The 22798-nt window shown below is 39.9% G+C and overlaps 1 protein-coding gene across 1 annotated transcript in view; it reads right to left on the reverse strand.

Annotated features, from left to right (window-relative positions):
* Positions 1-16620, reverse strand: part of CDH11 (cadherin 11) — a 76034-nt gene extending 59414 nt beyond the window's left edge. Inside the window, exon 1 of the mRNA XM_071756676.1 lies at positions 16083-16620. The gene's annotated coding sequence lies outside the window, so the exon portion shown is untranslated. The remainder of the gene's footprint in view (positions 1-16082) is intronic.
* Between the last annotated feature and the right edge of the window lie 6178 nt (positions 16621-22798).

Raw genomic sequence — 22798 nt, forward strand, 5'->3', positions numbered from 1 at the left:
ATCAGGTTGGGGTTCACAGAGCTGTCACACACTGTATATTCAAAGTAATTTAAAAACCATTGCATGTGCCCTTGCTCCCTGCTCTACAGCTCATAAGCAGAACGGGTCCAGTGTAAGAATATGAAGACTGAGCCTAAACATTGTTTATCTCAGAGAATATCATTGAGCAAACAGACAATTGTTATTCCATTACTTGCTACATAACCTTCTCTGTAAACCCCCTTGAGAATTCCTTGCATGTTTTAAAAAAAATATCCAAGGAATATGGACAAATGGTAGGAAAATAGGTAAGGAAGAAAAAAGATGAGGCAGGCAACACAGCACTTGCCAAAGGAGCTTAAGAGCAGAATGAGGCTACATTTTCCAGGACTGTGCAGCATACACAGTAACTTCTATGAGAAGCTGGGGAAAAAAAAAAAAAAAAAAGTAGCCAGTGTTACAGCTTCCTAATCACTTTAACAGGCCTTTTTATTGGTGAGTTCAGTTGCAAAAGTAGTCTCCTAGTCTCCCCTTGGTTTTCTCTTTCTCTTAAAGGTGACTGGCTTTATATTTATCTTTTGCACATCTCTAAGCCTATTGAGCATTACCTGACTGTCAACATATTAATGTTACAACTTCAGTAATGTGAACTTAGAGCGTTCATTCTCATCTTTGTCTTCAGTTGTTGCATGCACATTGACACAACACTGCATAGAAGCATTTTGACACATTTTGGATATTAATGGTTACTATATAAACCAAAGTTTCATTCCAATTTCAGACAGAGATTAAAGTATTCACAAATGTCAGATTTTTGTCTGCTCTTATACTTGCATAACTTAAAAATACAAGTCATCATGCACGTAATACACCTACACACCCTTTTCCCAGTATGGACTAAAATGCAATTCAAATACAAGAGTCTATGATGTATGATGGTTTTAAACCAGCTAAGGTTGGTTTTAAATCAGCTAAGGGATTTAATTATGTATTAAAAACTATTAGTATGAATGTTTCAGTAGAGGACTGAAACACTTGTCTGTTTAATCTCTTACTAAGAGCATGGCTGTCAACATCTAAATATATTTTGCATTTCTTTTAAGACATTCTACAAAGATTTTCTTTGGTAAAATGTATATAAGTTTTGTACATGCTAGAACATGGAATACGTTGCTTTTTATTGCTACATGGTAAGATAGCATGATAAAATAAAAAAAAAGACATATTCCTACATTTTAATCTGAATATCCTTCCTTGGGCAGTAAAAGGGTGAAGGAAATGCCACATACAAAATTCAGAAAAGATCTAAATGATCTTAGGGTAATTCTGTCATATTCCATAGATGACCTATGTATATAAACCAATTCCTCATTTTGATTATATTTTTAGCTGCTACAAATATTACAAAATATCCTCTATTCTTTCTCAATTTACTAAAACAATGATCTTTTAAAATCAGAAGTATCTAGCTAAGCCCTTATTTTCATAAAACAAAGGTTGGCCTTCGCAGGCAATAATCAGTGATGAAGGTTTTCATTTTCAGCATCTGAATTTCTTAATTGCTTTTCAGTCTCTAACTTACTTTTGAGAGTTTTCATAGATTAGACTCTATATAGTAATTGCATCTAAACAAACAAAAAGGTATCCTTCCATTAAATTTGTAAAGGTCATCTTTGGTATACAGAAATAACACACAGTGGGTTTATATCAGCTTGTTCTGAAATCAGGGAACACAGTCCAATGCTTTCCCTTAGCAGGTCTCATCTTTCAGTATGACATTATCCACTTATTTTTATGTAGCTACTTCTCTCTAATAAATGTTCTACGGAATTCAAAGGCTTCTATAATTGAATTAACAGGTTTACAGAAAATAAGTTATAGCAAACATTGCAGAGGTGGGGGTGGGGAGAGAGGGAATATTTCAGCAAGAAGCAGCCTATTATGCAAATTTGTCACCACATGTCATAAATAATAAATAAACTTTGTGCTCTTAACACTTTGATTATAGACTATACAGACAATGCAAATTAAAATTCCTGCTGCTCTATAAATGCAATGAGAGAAAATTATGTAAATTTTAACACATTGGATTGATTTGGTTGAAATGAAACCTGTTCCACTTGATGTTTTAGGGGAAGAGCCACAATTACAATGATTGAGAAAGTGCAATCTTAATGAAGTGTGTTATTGCTAATCAATTCCTCCTCCTCTAGTAATGGCACAGGCATGTGCACTGTCACTACATCATTCACTGGCAAATGTAAGCTTTCACACAACCACATAGCTAGTATGGCCAAAATTAAGGCTTTCATGAACTCAGGTATATGATCCTGTTTAACATTAGAGATTTCACAGTAATAGTTATATACACACATGCAAAACCTTTTGGCAATATTGCCTGGATGACTATAGTGCTGCTGGTTTGAGTGCTACTGTAGATCTGGTATGATCCTAACCAACTCATCACTTTGAAGAATATATTCCCCTTTCTACTGGCTCATCTCTCATGTTAGTAATTTGAACATGTTTAGTTGATTGAAGTTTCAACCAAGGTATTTCAAGCTTTAAAGAAAACTTGCTGTCCAAATTGAAGAAACTGAAAAATTCTATTCAGTGGTTTCAAAAGTTTCACACAGAGTATTCTTCCAGGAACAGTTACCTGGGTGTTACAGTAGGAATTTGGAGTATCTTCCCAGCTGAGTGTAGCTGATTTTGTTCTGTAACCTTGTTGTGAGGAACTGCAGTGCACAAAGCTGACAGTGCTGTTTTACAGTTACTTGATATCTAGGTAGATTGCATCTTATTTCCATGAAGCACAAGAGCACATCTTTCCAAGCATCGTATCACCAGTTTAAACAAAATATTTTGTACAGTTCCTTGCCAGCATGACAAGGAATAGAAAAATTATTGTCCTAGTTATTTACTGTGTTATATGGGATAATTAGATCATTTATCATAATCTTTCATTTGCAGTCATATTGCTCTATCAAAATTTCCAAGGCACTTGTAAAGAAAATTTTTAATTTGCAAAAGAATTTGGAGTACTAGGAATTTTGTAACACTTATTATTCCACAGGCAAATAGGAGAAGGTGGGATGAGCCAACTAATTTTGTTTCTGTTTATGTAACTTTTATTCTCAGAAACATTTATCACCACAAAGCATGGCTGCTTTCTTTTCTTGACTACTGCCTTGTCTTTCACTAATTTACTACTGCCTTGTCTTTCACTAATTTATTTTTGTTCCTGCTAAGATACAAGGAAGGACTCTGTGCAGACATCTCGCTGGCTTCAGCAGCTGTTTGACATGGAATTGTTGCAGGTTGTGAGCATAACTCATTCACAATCAGAAAAACACAGGCAGTTTTATGGAGAAATGACATAACAGATATACATACAACACACTAAGACTGGCACTTAACGTAAGAAATTTCAGTGTTTTAAGTTTGGTCTGTGAACACAGAACAAAGAGGAGCTGGACCCCAGCTGTGAAAGGAAATCTGACAGACCAGAAAATGAAAAGGCAAAAATTACATAAAAAGGAAAGGTACAAAGGAATTAATCTTTCCAAGAAATAAACTAACACTTATTTTTTTGCAGGCTAGGAATCCATTTTTGTATCAGCAGGCACATCTCTGCTGTGTTTAGCATTTTAAAAATAACCAATTTTTGCTTCATTAATCCTGAACTAACGTGACTGCCACCACTAGTGAGAAGCACAGAGGGTGCTTGGGGCTGAGCACTGTTCCTTCAGACCATGGGCTTCTCTCACCACCCTAAATTTCTTCTGACTTCTGGCTGAGGCTTCTGGAGGAATCAGCTCTGACCTCTCTCCTCAGCATTAGGAGTGGATTGCACTGCATTGCACTGCACTAATGAGAATCTCAAACCATGACGTAGTCAAAGAGCCACTTGGAGCTTGGCAAACAGCATTTTGCAAATCAAAATGCAAAAAATCATGTAAAACTGAGAAACAGGAAAAACAATGTCAGCTAAGTGAACTTACAGGAGTAGGAGCTAACATTTCAAATTTGCAAGATTTGGTACAGATGTTTAGTTATAAAAAATAAACACAGAGAATCACACTGGTAAATATCTCACCCCACAGGAGTCAGCTTTAATTTCCAGTGCACGAAGATCCTGGAAAATCTTCTCCACACTAGCTTTTGCTCAAATTCTTTTACTTCAGACTGCTTTGTTGTAAGGAAAAAGCTCTCTTTGATGTTGGAATATTAGAAGGAGTGAAACAATAAATTTCCCATAGTCTAATATCCAAGCATCCTGAGCTTGTTCAAGAAGCCCTTGATTCATGAAGGCTAATAATTAAATTACCTGAGCTTTGATCAAGGAGTTGCTGCAGACCCTTTTTGATGTAGAATGGGGCTTGTTTGAAGCTCCACACAGATAACTTGCTCCTATGGTTTTTAACCATTTTGCCGCTAGTAGGAGATTTTATGCAAATTCTGGCATTTCAAAGTGAATCACAGGATCATTTGGGGATGCTGCTCCAATAGCATAGTTGGTGTACCAGGATCCTTATACTACAGACTTGATGAGATATTTATTGAAAGACTGAAATGCCCCATCCTAAACAAGCTGAAATTATTATTCAGTCAAGTTGCCTTGCCTTAATACTATGCTTTGGAAGTTGCTCTTTAGTTGGCATGTCACTGAGACACACAGAAATACTTCTGAGAAGCAAGTGAGCTGCCTTTGCAATACAAGAGTTTTCATGATGTGCATTCCAGCAATCTCCTGAAAGGAAACATGAGTGGGCACACACTCATCTAGTCAAGTGAATAGGAAAAACAAATAGATGAAATTAAGCCTTCTATTCTTCCCTCTCCTCAAATGCCAGCACCTGGATGAAGTCACCTTTGCCACTAACAAATCAAAGTCCTAGCCATGCTGTCTGCACAAACAAATAGAAGCTAGAATTCTGTACAGATCCTGTTCTCTCAGCTGATTTACTGTTTTGATTATGATTACCAAAAGCATTCCTCTCCATAAATGAGGAATTATACTCCATTCATTCTAGGATTCTTTCAGGACATGAGGAAGTTACTAAAAGGGCATAATTAGAAGGCATAATTAATGTATGGAGATCTCTTCTCAGTTCCCTACACAGCTTCAACAACATAACCATACCTTTATACCCCCATATGTATACACCCCTAATTTTAGGAACAGTTCCATGGATTACAGAAATTACCTCACCAGACTACTGGAAAAAAAGGCTTTGCAACAGAACTTTTTCTAGTGTCATTCTTGTTAGAGAGGCACCTGTCCTACAAGGCACAGTTGTGGAAAGGATTTCATGTCATTCAGACTGACGTCTCTGTTCATAAGGATACAGGCTTTAGAAAGCATAATGAAAATGCCTGACTTACTACAGATAATGGAAAATCTATTTTGGGGCATGAGGAGGCAGATAGAAATTCATGTCTAAGCAAATTCAAAGGACTTGATATGTTATTAAGAAGTTGGTATGTTCCTAATTTCTTGGAAAATAAAACTTGGGGCCTTTTATAGAGCCCCAATCCCCAAATCCCCAATTCCCCAAGAGAAAAATGCATATAATCAATCAGTAAGAATGAGAAAGGAAGTAAATGTGTATACAATTTATGTTTTTTCCTTTAAGTTACAGGAGCTGCATATATAAGTTAGGAATGAAAGAGGAAATAGCCATATCAGAGTGATTTGATGTATTGCTTGTAACATTCCTGAAAAGCATGAAAGGAGAAGCTGGGGATGTCATTCAAGATGCAATAAGCATTTCTTAACTCCAGGTAACAAATTGCCCAAAGCATTTATGGGTTAAATACACTCTACTTTTAAGCACATGGAAACCATGAAAGCACATGCTTATCTGCAGTTTATTTTGAATTATTTAAGTTCTAGTAAAAATGGATTTAATTTCCAGATGGGTGTTACCTCTAGGCAAAAACATTGTTCTTCTGTCCTCTGGTAGACAAAATGATTTAATACCAATAGAAAACTCTATGGCACACATTATTAATTTAATTCACATTACTTTCTTAATAAAGTATCAATGACATTCAGTTTTGTTTTTTTTTTTCCAAAAAATAAATAAAAGTTCAAACTTCAATTTTTTGTTGCTCTCATACTATGTACAGCCTTCAAGAAATAACTTGCTAATAATTTATTTCTGAAGGGGAATATCATAAAGGTTAAGCTGTTCCATAGACTGTATATGGTGCTAGTCAGAAGAAGCTATTAACAGCTCTGAGAACTAAATACAGATTTGCACCCAGTTCATCAGTAATCTTTCACCTGTAGACAACATGGCTGAAGTCTGTTGAAGATGATCTACCAAATCTTATGAAGGCAGTAATTGCAGCCAGCATTCTTTGACCTCTAGCTTATCATAAAAAAAAGCCAAGGTCATAACAATGAGCAGCTGTCAAATCTCAGGAAGTATCAGAGCTGGCACTTTCTTCACATACTTTATTATTTCAGCCAAACTGATATAATTTCTAATCCTAGTAGGAATAAAAACTGGCCTGGCCCTGAAATGTACACCTCCATGTAAACTCTGTTTAAAACTATAAGTGAATGCAATTAGTAAAATCACTTTGTATTTCCATATCAAAGGTAATGTTCAAGAATACCAGTGTCCATTGACTAACACCAGGGTTCCAATAAAGTTTATCTTTACCTCAAGTTGACCAGACAGAATTTTAATCAGTGAAGTGTAAGCATCAGATAAATAGTGTAAACTTGTCTGCTCAAAGCCATTTAAAAAGTCTGCTAGCAACAATAACAAAATTCTGAGCCTATAGTAAGGTGGACATTTCCCTACATTTTGAAGGTCACAATAAAGTGGTATTCAATGTCAACTCAATGCCATTGAAAAAAACAAACAAACAAACAAAAAAACCCTTTGCAATTTGTCTTTTGATTTTCATCATGTGTTTTGACTACTTTAAAGGCACCAGCCACTTACCAATTGTTGAAGCTACAGAATCACAGCACATCAGTGCAGCATGGAGTGCATCTTATTTCTTTTTTCAATGGAGTTCATCATGTCTTAGTCACAAAGAACACCTGCATATAGTATAAAACAGTCCAGTGAGGCAGTAAGGCTGATTTCCATTTCCTTCTCCATGAGATTACTCAAGTACTTTTCAGATTACACCTTATTTAAATGTTGAGTTCTCTTTTACTGAAGTAACTATATAAAAATTCCTCAAACATACTGAGATTGAATCGTATCTAATTGGTCCCAGTAGTTAACTAGCCAAATATAAATAAAGTAATATTTATGGATAAAAAAACCCTAAGTAATGTGATCAGAAGGTAACTGGACATTACTAGCTACGAGCTGTTAGTGAGGGGCATGATTATACTGAAGTCTAGGAATAGGAAGCCCTTCTTTAATCCAAGTAAAAGTAATAGTCAAAGGAGAAGGCAAGTGTTGGACTAGCCTGAACCAAGCCATCAGAGAAGAATGTATCCACATTTGAGGATACGTAGTTACAGTTGAGTAAAGCAGAAAAATTAAATTCAGAAGGCAGGCTAGAAGAGTCCACTACACCTGATAAAATGGAGGTTATGAGAGGGCAGAACAAAGTTTGCATTGAGAAGTAGAAAACTTTGAAGGTGAAAAATACACTGAATATTAGGGTCTGTGCTGTAGAGGGGGGAAGTAGCTAATAAAATGAGGCACAGGAAATATCATCTCAATATAAGCAAGTTCAATGAACTCAAAATGATTATGCAGGAACCTGAGAAACCAGGAACTATATCTAGGAGCACAGGTTCAATCTTATCAAGGTCATGTAGACAGTAACCTTAATTGTACACATTTTATTTTAACCCAGATCATGCAGATACCTCAGTTAGCTTTAAAGTCTCCAAATCAACTTGTTTGTAAAGATCAGTGGACTGTGAACTGCAGTACAGGATTGGGAATCACTGAAGAAGGGATCATTTTAAACCAGTTTCCTTACAAGGGGGTATAGCCAAAGAGTGCACAACAAAAAAACACTTAGATGTCTCAGAGAATCATTAAATTTAGTACTTGAAACATGACTAAATTTTCACAGTTCATGAATATAACTTTTGTATAAATATTACAAAATGCACAATCTTAAGGACAGAAAGAACTATAATGAGGCTGCTCCTAAGTCTGACCTACAGTCACTTGTACTACTACCAAATCAGGTTTTTTGTATGTAAATGAGAAATTGTTTGTATGTTAATGGCAATGCCTGCTATGTTTTCTTGCTTTAGAAAAAGAAATGCTATGTAAATTGCCACCATGCTAAAAAGAATTGAAATGCATACTAATCAGTTGTATTCACTGAGCTATACCAGCTATGACTGGACTGGTAACAAATAAAACACAACGGATCTGTTGTGGACAAAGTTTTCTGTTTGAACCAGAGCCCCACATAAAATTTTTATTCAACTGAATTACAAAATTTTGAAACTTCTTATGTCTGAAAAAATTTGGTTTGAAAGTGTGAATAAACAGTAACTACCATAATGTGAAATACTGAATAATTTCACTCAAATTTCACCTTGAAGAAAAATATGCTGAGAGAATGGGAAGGAGATGTTATCTTTAAAAATATCTGTTCACTGTGTGTGCACTGGGTTTGAGTGATTCTTCAGTTATATCAGTTTGGTGATCTCTGTGGTTAAATAATGATTGCTACATGTAATATGAAACTGGAGGCTTTGTGTTCTACATACTGAATTAACCTGGCAGCATTCAACTGGTCTGGTATTGGTCATTTCTCAGAAAAACTTACAATCTTTTCTGCCATGACCAGCAAGCACCCTGTAATGAAGAAATGCTCTAAAATCTTGACTAGAATTGTGATCTAAAATGAACTGAGTGATACCTAAAAAGTACCTAACTACGTTGATATGTGGTTGGATTTGCTGCAGATTTGCTGACAGGACTGCCTGTTGGAAGTGTTGCTCTGAAAAACATGGGGTTTAATCCTAAAATTCCGAGTGTTTTCTACTGCTAATGGGACCATTATTTTGTAAAAAACTATTTAAAGTCCTGTATTTAATTCAGGACTTCTCTCAGATAAAATTAAATTATAATTACAAAAAAGTAGTTATGAACTTTTTGAATGTAAATTTATTCCATTAAATACCACATTTTTAACCTGTTGTTTCAATTAAAATTTCCAGTGACACACAAAAAAGTAAAATTAACTACATAAATGAAAATATATATAAAATTGCATAAAGTACACATAAGATGTAGGCAAGTATGTTATATGACTATAAAAGGTTCTGAGAATCCTTGTCTGGGGGCTGGTGTAGTTACAGGTGTTCTGCTCTGGTAATGAAAATATCTTTGTTTTCAGTTCAAATGCCAGACAACGTTGCAAAACCCTATTTCTTTTATTTGCCTTAGGATGTCTACATGCAAACTAAACCAAACTAAAAAATTAGTTGATAAAAGATGAAAAGAGTAGCACACATTCATTCGGTAGCCAAGATCTTCAAGATTATTACTTTAAATCAAGATGGGACAGACCATTTAAATTTATTACTTAATGCTGACACACGCATGTATTAATAAAACAGCATTAATGGAAATAAGGTTTAGTCTCCTGATTCAAGTAGAGCTATCATTTCTGGTTTATACTGAAGTAATGACTTACCCTTGGCAGAATGATATGTATGCATGTATTTAACTATTTAACTTAACCACTGAGACCAATTAATATGTTTCTAAAGTTTTATTTTATTCAAAAATAGATATCAGCAGCCTCACTGGGATAAAAATTATGTTGAAGCAGAGTTTCTATGTCACCAGTTTAACCTTAAATGAAATACTTTAGCATGGAAGATTTCATGATCACACAGTATAAAATGAAGGATAGTGAAATGCAGTGCAGAAGCAGCAGCTCTTCAGGTGGATTGACATGGAATTAAGGAACTTTTTAGTTAACCAAGCTAGCATAAACTGCGTGTGATTAAGAGTATGTTTGTAAAGAAACGGTGGCTGTAAGAGGGTACACCATGAATTTAATCTCTATCCCACTTGCTAGTGTGAGCATAGATGCAAGGAACAAACCTGTGCATATTCCTCTCAGCCAGGCCATTTTCAGGCTATGGGGTAGTACTGATCCATACTGGTAAAGTAAGAAAAGTTGGATTAGTTGCACCATACAGAGATAAAGGAGCTAAATGCTTGGTGCTGTGAAGCTTACAAACATGGAAATGCTGTGAATTGTGTTTTATAGGGCTACTAAATATAATCACTTCTGCTCATCACTCCAGTCTTTGCTTAGTGGGCCTGTATCTCCACTGCATCATTGGAAGTTCATTGTAACAGTGTCAGATGGCTCAGTGAAAGGCAAATTTAAGTGCAGTTTCTGTCTAGATGGGTACAGCTTAGCAAAGTTCTGGTCGATTTTGTCTACCTCATGATCCACAGTAGCACTCTGTTAGTTGAACTACAATCGGGCTACAGTCTGTTGATGAACTATTAAATCATCATAATAATGATGAATTATATTTGGAAACCTATAGCTGCATTGTTCACCAATGTGGAAAATCCTGGCAACCCTTTTACATTCAGTTACTTGGTCCTTTTCTTTTAATCCATTTACATTGATTTCTACTCCTACAATTTTGCTGTAAGGGCTCTTCCTCATTGCCAAACTTTGGAGAAAAACCACAAAAACTCTTTAGAATTTGCTTAAACCAGCACTTTAAAATTGAAGAGCTAAACTGTGGCTCATGGAGCCAGCAGAGCTCAGTGGGACTGGGATCCCTGAAAGCCAGAGCACCACCCAAGCAGTTATGGAACAAGACCTAAAGCCTTTGTCAGGCAAAATAGGCGATAATGTAACCTTCCCCAAGGGCACTGCTTAGCGGCGAGGCTGGCTGCTCCAGATGTTTATCTCTTGAATTCCTGCTGCTTTGTAAGGGACAGGTCCCAGCCATGTGTAATGTGCTCTGGAAGGCCTTGAACATGACTGGCAGCTCTACCTTTTCCACTCACCTTAAATGCATCTAACAGTTTAAGGAATATTCCCTGCCTTGGAGCACAGAGGATGGGCAGTTAGTGGGTCTGGGACTATTGTTTGCAAGGCAGTGCTCCTCAGCAAAGCAGTGCCCCTTTTTTCAGTGTAGTAGTTACTAACTCTCCCACCATGAGTTGTTCCTCTAATTCTTAATTAATATCCTAAATCAGGTGATGGAAATCTTTACAGCTATTACAGCTGCATTGCCCACTTTGGGCATCAAAATTTTAGACAATTTCTATGGAATACATTGGCATCTCTGGCTGCATATCTGCCCAAGTGGATATAATACCATATTACAAAATTCTGCACTATTACTTAATATATATACTTATTATACATAGGAATCTGACTGCTCTACGAATCAAACTGAAGAACTATGCAGCTCAGCATCCTGCCTTTAGCAATACCCCAATGCAGATGGTCTAGGGAAGAACATCAGAACAAGGCAGGTAGAAATAAGACTCCTTCTGAGCCTGCAACCATTTAAAATCTATACTGCCATGTACCCCTTTTTGGCCAGCATTTGCAAAGACAGGTTGCAGGAATTTATTTTATATTCCTATCTGCTACAGGATCTACAGAAACAATTTAGACCAACCTAGTTTTCTGAGTTCTTCTGTTGTAAGCTCCACTGACCTAAATGTATATGAGTAAAATTAGACTGATTTGGCCTAATATGTCCTTTTTTTCTCTCAAGGATGTCTTTATAAGATCTCTCAAGCATGACATTTTTGAAAGAAATATTTTTTGTTTCACCATCTAATTTTTTTTTTTCTTCCTTTAAACTCTTTCTCTTGGCATGGCAGGCACTGACACTGCCTTTATAAAAGGAAGAGAGCACAAGCCTCTTACAAATCACTGCCACTGAGAGGACCGAGCTGTTTATTTTACACCTAGACTCCAGCTGTGGCACTCTTCAGACAATCTGAAGTTACACGATTCCAAAACTTTGTAGTGAGTGCCAAGGCGGTAATATGACGCCGAAGGTAACGCGATCCACCGACTAGAAAGATGTTAATCCTGACAAACTGCCTGAGCGTTAGCCCGAACCGCAGCGAGATTGAATCCTGTCTCCCCAGAGAGGGCCAGCAATGCCGGTGGTAACAAAACGGCTTTTCATAGCGCCCGGAGAGCAGGCGGGACGGCGCGGAGAGAAGGCAGCGAAGAGCATCAGTGCCCTCTAGTGCCCGACAGCACCGCCCGGCTGAGCTCCGAGCCCCCGGCATGGGCCAGCGAGCCCCCGGCATGGGCCAGCGAGCCCCCGGCATGGGCCAGCCAGCCCCCGGCATGGGCCAGCGAGCCCCCGGCATGGGCCAGCCAGCCCCCGGCATGGGCCAGCCAGCCCCCGGCATGGGCCAGCCAGCCCCCGGCATGGGCCAGCCAGCCCCCGGCATGGGCCAGCCAGCCCCCGGCATGGGCCAGCCAGCCCCCGGCATGGGCCAGCCAGCCCCCGGCATGGGCCAGCCAGCCCCCGGCATGGGCCAGCCAGCCCCCGGCATGGGCCAGCCAGCCCCCGGCATGGGCCAGCCAGCCCCCGGCATGGGCCAGCCAGCCCCCGGCATGGGCCAGCCAGCCCCCGGCATGGGCCAGCCAGCCCCCGGCATGGGCCAGCCAGCCCCCGGCAGTGCCGCCGGTCCATCCGTGCCCTCCTCCGGCCGCCTGGCACGGACCTGCGGAGCAAAGGCGAAGCGGGAGCATGGGTCGGTACCGGGAGAATGGCTTCCACACATCCCGGCTCCTTGAGCAAAATCTCTCCTCTGGGAGTAGCGTGTGGAAATTCGCTCCCCTTCGGTAATATTTAAATGACTGTAAAGTCCTTACTTACACAGGAAAAGAAAATGAATGGGTTTAATAATTCTGAGTACGCAGGCTTGCATTTAAATGCATCAATAATTTCGCAGTCTATGAGTATGCTCGTCTTCAGTATCCAAACCCAACCAAGGGGCTACATTTTCTCCTTAAGTACTATGAAGGAGTTTTAAGAAATACGTGAGTACACTGCTCCTCTTACCTGATAATATCTATAATAATACATATACCATAAAGTGACAATATTAAAGTGTAAAGTAAGTCCTCTTAAATCATATGGTCAAGGTGCCTGATCCAAACTACACTGAAATCAATGGCCATCTTTCCATTTATTTCCCTAAACTTTGGATTGTCCCCAACAAAGGGACAATGAAAAGGGAAGTGCCTTTCTTTAGAATAAAGAAAGAAAAAAAAGGAACAAAGAAAAAAAAGTATAGCGTAGGAAAATTATAGCTAGGTTTTCAGCTTAAAATGCTAGTAGAAAAACTCAGACACAAAAAAAGTCTAGAAAGTACGTTGCTAAACTGTTTCACAGTAATTGATTCCAGATGAGACGTCTGTTTCCCACACAGTGAAGATACTTTGCTAAACATTCAGCTCACAAAATGGATTCAAAATTGGTTTAGGGAGTTCACCAAGAAGAAGAGACACTAGTTTTAAATTTGAAATTACTTCAAATTTCTGTGTGATATCTTAGAAATAACTTCTAAGAACATTGTGGAAATCTCAGCAGCAAAATATGTTTATCAAGTTGTGCTTTGTCTAGATACAGTATTTGCAGAAAAAAATAAAATAATGATATCTACTGGAACTCTGAACTTCCCATATGTTTCTTCCACTAAAATTAAATATATCAAATATCAGAATAGCATATTAATTGGAGCTGAAATAACATTATGTATTTTAAAGCATTTTATCAGATAAATCACAGAAATCATTCTAATCCTTGTAGTTTCCCCACATTGTTATGCAAGAGAAAAATTAGTTAGGCTGTCCTATCTCTCATTCCACCATCTCCATACACATTCCCTTCTGAAACAGCTGATGATAAATCACAATGACTTATCTCTTGACATACCCTATTGTAGCAACATTTCTAGCAATGAAGTAATCTAGTTCTTAGTGATTTTTCAGGACAGGCAACACTTAGAATTTTAGCCAAGTTAAAGCTGATGTAGAAAGTCTATAAACAGCATTCTCTGTCCGTGCTTATTCTCTGATGCTCTAATGCAAGGCTGAAGTGAAAAAACAAACAAACAAACAAACAACAACAAAACCCACAATCAAAACATCTTATTCCAGGGCCTAAGAACAAAAGCTTGTGGGGGAAAGATGTATCTTAAGTAATTTTCCTGAAGGATTACTGATTATTTTTTTTAAAGATACTGTTCTTTTATCCGTAACTTTGCTTTGTTTCTCTACTATGAGAGAAAGAACTGCTTTATAAGTACAGTCAGAAACTTCTGCTTTCTGAAGTACAGTAGACTAAGAAACGGGCTAGGAAAATGCTTTCTGTGTTAAGGTATGAAGCTCAAATCAGACCTACTCTCAGTTTCCCTACTGCTCTAACAGCCCATCTCCCCAGCAACATAATCTGTGCTGCTCTGCTATGAAAATGCTGTTCATAAGTAAACATCTGCAATTCCACTTCCATGTACTTCTATATATTTCTCCACATAAAATCATCCAAAGGATTGAGTACAATCATTGCTTTGTGTTCCAGATCTCAGTGGACCGATCTGACTAAGGCAGATGTCAGATTAATTATTGCAGAACTTCAACACTGAAAGAAATTTATTTATTGGTATATGCTAGCCAGGGTAGAAAAAGAGAACAAAGTATTTACCTGGAGGATCACACAGACTTTGGAAACACTGAAGCAAGCATAAGAGCAAAGGAGAGGGAAAAAAGATGGACATTCAGCAGTGTCTGAGTGCGTGCTTCACTGCTTCTGAATCTGTTAGTGCTTTTCTCATTCAACAGTTCCATTATTAAATAATTAAAAATGTTTAATTTCTTAACAGAGGGGTGCAAAGTCAGTGAAATTCTTATTGTATCACCATCACAAATCAACAGGAAGAAAAAGCCTTTCCCAGGGAGTTACTGGTCATTGAAATGTGAAAAAGAAATGAGCATTCTCCTTATGAAGGGCCAATTTCTGAATTAGTGACCTCATTTGCTAAAGAGGTTCCTTTGTCACAGATATCTTGGTAGGTAAATACTGTGTTACACAGCCCCACTGTCCTTTGCAGCAATGGTACAAAGATGATCTCCTAGCACACACTGGTTCTCTCCTCACCAAATGAATATTTAAAAGAGTAGACAATAAAGGGGGACTTCTATAGAAAGTAAAGGCATTTATATAATGATGTCAGACTGCTATATGTGCTCCCAAAGGACAGCACAGGAAGCACTTTTATTCTAAAAGTTAATGGTATTTATGGTGATGTGCAGTCTGATCTATTTTACCTTTCTTAGGTATGTGCTTATGCATGTATCACCCAAGAGTCTAATGCTTTTTGGACTAACCTGTGTTAGAGATAGATACCATTTTGGTACCTTGTGAATAGTAATGCATTTGAAAGCCAGCAAGCAAAATATATACATGTATTTTTGAAGGAAAGATTTAAATCAAAGTCTTTTCCTTTTTAATTCTGGATAGAGTATCCTTCATTTCATGCACTCATTATTTCTGCATATCCATTTCATGCCTGAGAGCTACAGTACAAGTAAAAGATTTTCAGTTCGGGGCTCTCAGTATCTGCTTATCCAGAGGAACATTTTAAAACGGACGAATTCTCTCCCTCCCCCCTCCCCGAGCAAAAGACGAAGAGAAATAATACCGTTTGGCCACAGTGATTCCTTTCTGCCTTCGGAGAGACTATCTCGCCCCTTCGGGGACCCCGCCGGCCGCCTCCACGCCGAGCTGCGGCAGAGCCCCGCACCTCGCCCGGCGCTGCGCGGCCCCGGCCCCCGCTCCCTCCCCGCCTCACACCTGCCTGGCCCCGCCGCACGCCCCAGCCCCGCTCCTGCTGTCAAGTTTCTGGTGCGCCCGCACGCAGCCTGCCGCTCGGTCCCCTTTCTCGGAGCTGCGGGAGACGACCCTTCTCCCAGCCTTTTCCCCCCTGCCAAGCCGCCTCCTCGCCCGGCAGCAGCGCGTCCTTCACCCCGCCGCCCTGCTCGCCCAAGACACCTCAGGCGGCGGCGGTGGCCCCGCTGCTCCCCCCCCGGCTTTCCGGGGTTCCCCGGGGCAGGCGGCTGCGGCTTACCTGCGGGTCCAGAGGGGCTGGCTGCTTCCCTTGGCCACCTCCGGAGGAGGAGGGAGAGGAGGCAAGTCCCATTCACAACTAGACACTGAGCACGCACGGCAGCATCTTCAGCCTATTACACTCCCTGGCAGCGGCTGCTGAATGAGGCTCCGAGCTAGTGGCAGGAATTAGAAAGAGGGAGGGAGGGGAAAGTGGAGAGGAAAGGGGAGAGGGAGGGAGAGGGAGCAAGGGGGAGTGAAGCAAGATTAGAGGAAGGGAAAAGCTGGAGGCTGTTGCTTCTTGGCTATTTTCTTCTCCCTTCCCCCTACCCCAGAGGAACGTAGACCCCAGAGCCTGCCCTCCTGCAGGGCCCCGCGTCCCGAGTGCCCTCTGATGCCAGCGGGGGAGAAGTTGGGGTTTGAAGGGCAAAGCTATGGGGATAAGGAGCCCAGGGTGCTCCCTCCGTCTGCCCAACCAGCCCCGGGGATGGGTAGGGTGCGCTGTCCCCACCCCACAGTTTGGCTCTGCACCCCCTCAGCCACACAGGCACCCACACGCACATCTCCGAGGGGGACGGGGACACCCATCCTGCTGTGCTGGCAGGCTGCGGTGAGGGATGCCCTGTCCCTTTCCTGTCGCCACTCCTCTGCAAGCAGCCCAGGACCATCCCACGGCGTCGCCGCGGGTGGGCTGAAACCCACGCCAGAACCCTTGGCACGGCCAAACATGGCCACTGCCACTGGGGGTCTCCTGCTTGAGGGGCTACTCCTTACCTCATAGCACAGAGAAACTGTCTGAGCTGGACAAACAGCAGAAGCATTTTATGCTGAATCCAGTCATGTTTCCTGTCACGATCAGACATTTGTCTAGGAAAAAAAATGAAAAAGTTCCCCAAGCATTTCTCAATATGGAAAATCTTGGTATGTTGTAGCTCACAGCCTGAGGCGCAGGCCAGGCCTCTCTTCCCGGGCAGGCTGCCCTCCTGCTGGAGGGGATGATCCCTTCCTACTCAAGCACACCTGACCCAGGGGCTGCCACTCTCACTCTCTCTCAATCTCCCTTTTCATTACCTAAAGTGAAAACCCCTGGCACAATTCCCAGGTGTTTCTGATCTCTATCAGCCCAGGGAGAAGAGCACTGAGCCAATGTGCCCATCCAAACCCAGAGGCAGCACACAGTGCCCTCCTGGCATGCCCACACAGGCACACCTGTGTCTGCAAGTCCCTTCTCACCCATCAGCTTTCCTCATAGTGGCCAAGAGCCGTGTGGTCTGAGGTGGCTGTCAGCACCATTAGTGCCATCTGGCTAGCTGCAGAGCAAAGCAAGGTAGGATGCCATGTAGGCAGCCCCTCAAGAATAAGGATTGTATTCTCTGTTGAAAATAACTAGGTACCTCTTTGTGAAGAAAATCTGCCCATCCTCAGGCAACCCATCCAACTGTTCATCCCCCCCACCACAAGGCTGCACTCACACTGCTCTGTGACCACACCACTCAGCCCCAAAGAACAAGGCTTTTATATTCTGTGGTTAATTAGCTCTGCCAATAACTCCAGGCTAAGGAAAAAAAAAATGGCACAAAAGCTGCCACTGTACAAACAAAGACTCTGGAAAGAGGAAGGCCGATAAACAATGCATCCTAAGGAGGCTGAGGAACACTGAAAGTAGCACAGCAAAGTAGCAAGTCCTGCCTGATGTCAGCCCCAGGAAAAGGGCAGGAGCCTCCTGGGCACAGAGCTGGGGTCTTGGTGAATTAAGGCTTCAGAGAGATGTTGAGAATTGACAATTCAATTCACAAATGCACCAGGAAAAGGCCTGCGTGTACCATGAGGTGGAAGGACGCAGGCAGGAGGGCTCTGAGGTAAACACAGGGTGAGGTGGGCCTGGAGCGGTCACAGCCCCCAGGAGCTCACTGCAGGATCTGGCTGGGGGGCACCCTGGGGCTGAGTCATGAGGGGAGCAGTCCCTGTGTGGAAAACTCAGAGCTTGGGACAGATGAGGGAAAGCAGTGAACGAAACCAGAAACACCCTGGTCTGAGTGAAAGCATGAGGTAAAAAGACAGCTAATTAGCTTGTATCAAAGTACTAAGGGCTTTGTTTTGAGAGGAATAGGGCTGTGGTGCTAAGAAAGCTAGGTTTAGAAGTAGTTTTTCATTGAAAACAAAAGGAGTAATAAATTGCTATTGAGAAATAAAACACGTAAGGATCACTTGAAGTTTTTCGGGAGATTTAGCTGAGGAAGGAGGGTGAGGCACATTACTTTGGAACAGTTTTGTCAAGAAATTGGGTTTGGACAGGAAAAATGAGAGGGAGGGAAATATGTCTCAAAATAGCTCCATATAGTCCCAGTCCAAACCTGTTGCCTTTAATGGACACCATCAGTCTCCTGTGATGATAGTAAGACAATCACCATTTGTTTTCTTCATGGATACACTGAAAGTACTACTTAGTACTGCCAAAATTATCACTAAGCTGAAGCCCAGATCAGGGCAGTTGGCTGCAGATTTTTTCCTTTCACCCTTCTCTTGCTAGCTTCAGCAGCACAGTGCAGGGGATGACTTTTGTAATTCCCTTTTTTAATCTGTTGGGATCAGAATTTTTTTTTTTTAATATAGAGGAAATGTGAAAGCAATTTCAATCTCATTAAGCATATACAATAGGTACCCATAATACTTTCAAGTCAAAGAGCATATTGATCTATAATGAAAGGTTTTATTAATTCCATTCAAGAAGGCACATTAACAAATGAGTGCACTAACATCTGATCTGGCGAGTTGCTGGTTTCCTCCCTTTCTTCTGCAATGAAATCTCAGTGTAAACCAATCAGATTCTAACATTATTTTTCTTTCTTTTGTTCATCTTTCTAGAGGATCTATAGATAGATGTTCCTTATCTGCAAACAAAATGTAAGCAAAACTCCTCTGGCAATCTATGTTTGCACCTCTGGCTAAATCCCAAGTCTGATTACATTATAACCACTGTGGAATTAATTTCACCTAGCTTAAGCCATTTAAAAATTCAGTCTCTAGCAAGTTATCTACAGTAAAAGTTCGTTTAATGTCAATAAAAAGAAGTCATTCTAACTGGGACAGGTCACTAGCTGGAGAACTCTCTCTATATACCAAAGAATTCTTAACAACTTGCTTAGATTAGAAACCTGTCTACAGCCATCTACAAGTCAGATGAGATAAGTCCCACTTTTTATGTTAGATACAGAAAATAAGTGGTCAAACCAAAATCAGTATGACAATCTTTGGTATATTCCCTTTAGCCATTTCAGTTTAGCCATTCAGGCAGTTCTAAACAACTCCATTATTGCAGGAGAACTATTGAACAAAGTCCCAGCATAGAGGGTGACAAAAAAACCCAAACAAACAAACAAACAAAAAAAGCATTCAGAGAGGAAAGCCCAGGAACACCTGGAAAACTACTCCACTGAATTTCAACCAGTGCTCAGCTGTGCATTCACGGTACATTAGATGAGAGATTTTTGTAGCTTGCCCAAGTCAGACCTTGCTATTCCTACCATATTCCAAGTCAAGGAAAAGAGAATATGCTACTGCAAATTTCTGCCTTTGCAGCCTGTTTCTGTGGGTTGGTCACTCTTCATCTATGAAGCCTTGGGTTACATGACTGAGATATTGAAGCTAATGAAAACTTGCTATGGACATTATCGGATTAATTAGCGGGAAACCTTTCTACACACAGTTGTCACCTCTCTTCACAAATAGTTAGATACAAACCTAAAAAGCAGACTTAAGCTATCCCGCTGGGGGGATATCCCACCATGGGAGTCAGGGCAGAACAGCAGGGGAGCACAGTGAGGTCTGGAGTTAGCATTTACAGCTGCTTCTAACCTTGTGTCAGAATGAAATCAGTGGCAGACATAAATAAAGGAAGTTTATACATATTTTAAACAGTATTTGTTTTTGCATATCCATATATTTAGGTTACGAACATCTGTGATAACAGATCTGCCAAACCTAAAAAAAGGTTTCTTTATCTACCATGGGCTCACCGAATTAACAAGTACAGTTTCTTACAGTTCTGCTCAGTGCTTGGTAAGTTAACCCATTTATCATTTGAAAACAAGCTGACTGCTTAGTTTCCTAGTTATCCAAAGGGGTACATGCACTTCTGCTAAGTGAATCATTGTTCTAGGAAACATCACAACTGAGTTTATGAAAGAAGTATACACAGGTATACCGTAAATTTAAGCTGGACATTTGTAGAAGGATGCATGGAAAAGCTTGAACTGTGAACCTGGGAGGCTGAACTCCAAAAAGCCTTTCACAATTAAAAGAAAACAACCAACCAAACAACCAAACAAAAACCAACCAAACAAAAAACCCAACTTATCAGTGTCTCATTTATTTAATAGCTTGGCCATATCTATGTAGTAATTATGAGAGAAGAAACTTCTTTCCAACGTTTCACCCTTTTTTCTCCAGAACTTATTCCCACTTCACTTTCAAAAGATTCTCTTCCTTTTCATCTACCTTTAACTGACCAGCAATTTCCTTCACTTTCTCTCTTACCTGAAAATTGTTAGACATTTAAAAGAATTTAAAAAAAAAAACACAAAAAGGAAAAAAATGAACAGCATAATACTCTCTGCAGGAGCTGGGAATTTAGGTAGAATCAAGAGAGACAGTGAAAGAGAAGATGTTTATAATAAGGGATATTCTACATAGTCTCAATGAAGTTTTTGTTCTTCATGATTAAAAAACAAGGAAAAGACAAACGTCTAAGAAGAGTGTAACTTAACAGAAGTGAGCATCTTGTCACAAGGAAACAAGACTTTCACACAATGAAGAATGAACAGCTCAAAGCAGCTGCTATTCAAAGCTGCTCTTTTCCAATAACAAATGTCTTCCTTGTAGAAGTGTAAGAATATAACGTGTTTACCTGAGAAAGGTTAAAACAAAGGCAAAGTCACTGAGATTAAAAAAATTCTTCACAAAGCAACTGGTAGAGAATGCATCTCTAAAGTCAACAGTGCAAAAACCTTTCTTTGGCTACGATAGTTATACTTGAAGCATTGAAAAGACAAATGAATTTTTTTAAGCTGGAAGCGGATTGGTGTAAAATAAAAATTGAACTACAGAAATACTACAATCTTCTACAAGTGATGAAGGTTTTTGGAGGGGGTTGGTTTTTAGATTTTAGATGTGCACAAAGAGCTTCTTGTGAGTACACCAGCTACACTGATAAATCATCAGCTTGAATCACCTAATCCAAACAGTGCCCAGGGTGCTATTTTCAAGTACATGACTGATGTGCCTGAGGCACATCCAGGTCTATCAAGGAGGAACCCATATTTTGGGCTTATCTCCTTTCCCTGTTCACCACAAAATGTTTCATCCCTATATCAGAGTAATGCAAAGCTCTTCTCATTAATCTACCCGTAGAGTCTGAGCCTTGATGACATTTCATATTTTAACTCATTTTTCCTGATGAAAATGAAAACCCTCATCTCAAGTCAAACCCAAATGGCAAGACTCAGGCCATAGAATAAGCACCTGACTACTCACAAAAGATAACAGAATTGAGTTCAACTTCATTTGGGCTGCAGTAGAATAGAAGTCTATTTTTCTCCATTTTTCAGAGACCTTTCAAGGTTAGGTCTGGTTTTTTTATTAAGACTGTGTCGAAGGGAGCTACCTTGTTTATATAGTGCAAGAAAGAGGTTTGGCATGTATCGAGTATAGAAAATTAGACATTTCTGTCACTGAGCTTTGAGACTGTCTTGCTTTGATACAATCCTCAGAATTTTGGGGGACTACTTTATTCAAGTTTTAAAAATTTTTGTCTAAGGATGCAGCAGTATTCTGGCCATCACTCCATTTTCTCATCTCTACTGCGATGTACTGAAGTCCAGGCAGGACTGAACCAGTCAGCTTTTATGTTCTGAAGGGTTCTCTCAAGCCTGGGAAATCTCCAGAAACACTGAGGCAGCCTTTTGGTTGCTTTGGGTTACAGACTTGACCCAGTCAAGCATTGCAGTCTAGGATCAGAGAATGATATCAATAAGGACATTAACTGAAAAATGCTGTATGCTAAGGGTTTGCTGAACAATGTAGATTAACTATAAGCTCTATTTGATAGTTCAAAGTGAGTATCCAGAAACTACAGCACAAAAAAAGTCAGGGGCAAAAAAGGTCTAAATGGTGAGTGAGGCAGTCCTCATAAACTTTTTAATGTATCAGTGTGTTTTGCTATCAGGTTTTTAAAACCTAATCAGAACCTATAGATCGGAAAATTAAATTTCTCATTGAGACAAGGTATTATCTAGTTAAGAGCTTAAAACTCGTTTATTTCTGACACTGAGCATTAAAAGAAAAAAACACTTTTATGTATGTGTGTATGCACACACATCTGTGTATATGACAGGCCATCAAGCTGATGAGGCCTCCAAATATATTCCTTCAATGCATTTAACTTATATAATTCATTCTATTAGGAAAAAAAATTGAAAAAGTCTGTGCATCTTACTTGGGAGAATGCATGGCTTGTATACACATCATTTGATAGCAAGATTCAGCATAGCTTAATAGCTGGTAATAATTATATCTTCCATTTCTGAGTGTCAGTTATTTTGTGCAGGATGTGCTGTACAATTAGTGATTTTGTTTCTTCCAAAACCTAAGGAAAAACACATTGCCCTCACAATTTTGTATTTTTCCCCATTTTTCTTTGCTTTGTTTAAAGAATACACATTTGATTTGTTAGAATGCACT

The sequence above is a fragment of the Heliangelus exortis genome, chromosome 13, assembly GCF_036169615.1.
Source record: "Heliangelus exortis chromosome 13, bHelExo1.hap1, whole genome shotgun sequence".
NCBI classification, from domain to species: Eukaryota; Metazoa; Chordata; class Aves; order Apodiformes; family Trochilidae; genus Heliangelus; species Heliangelus exortis.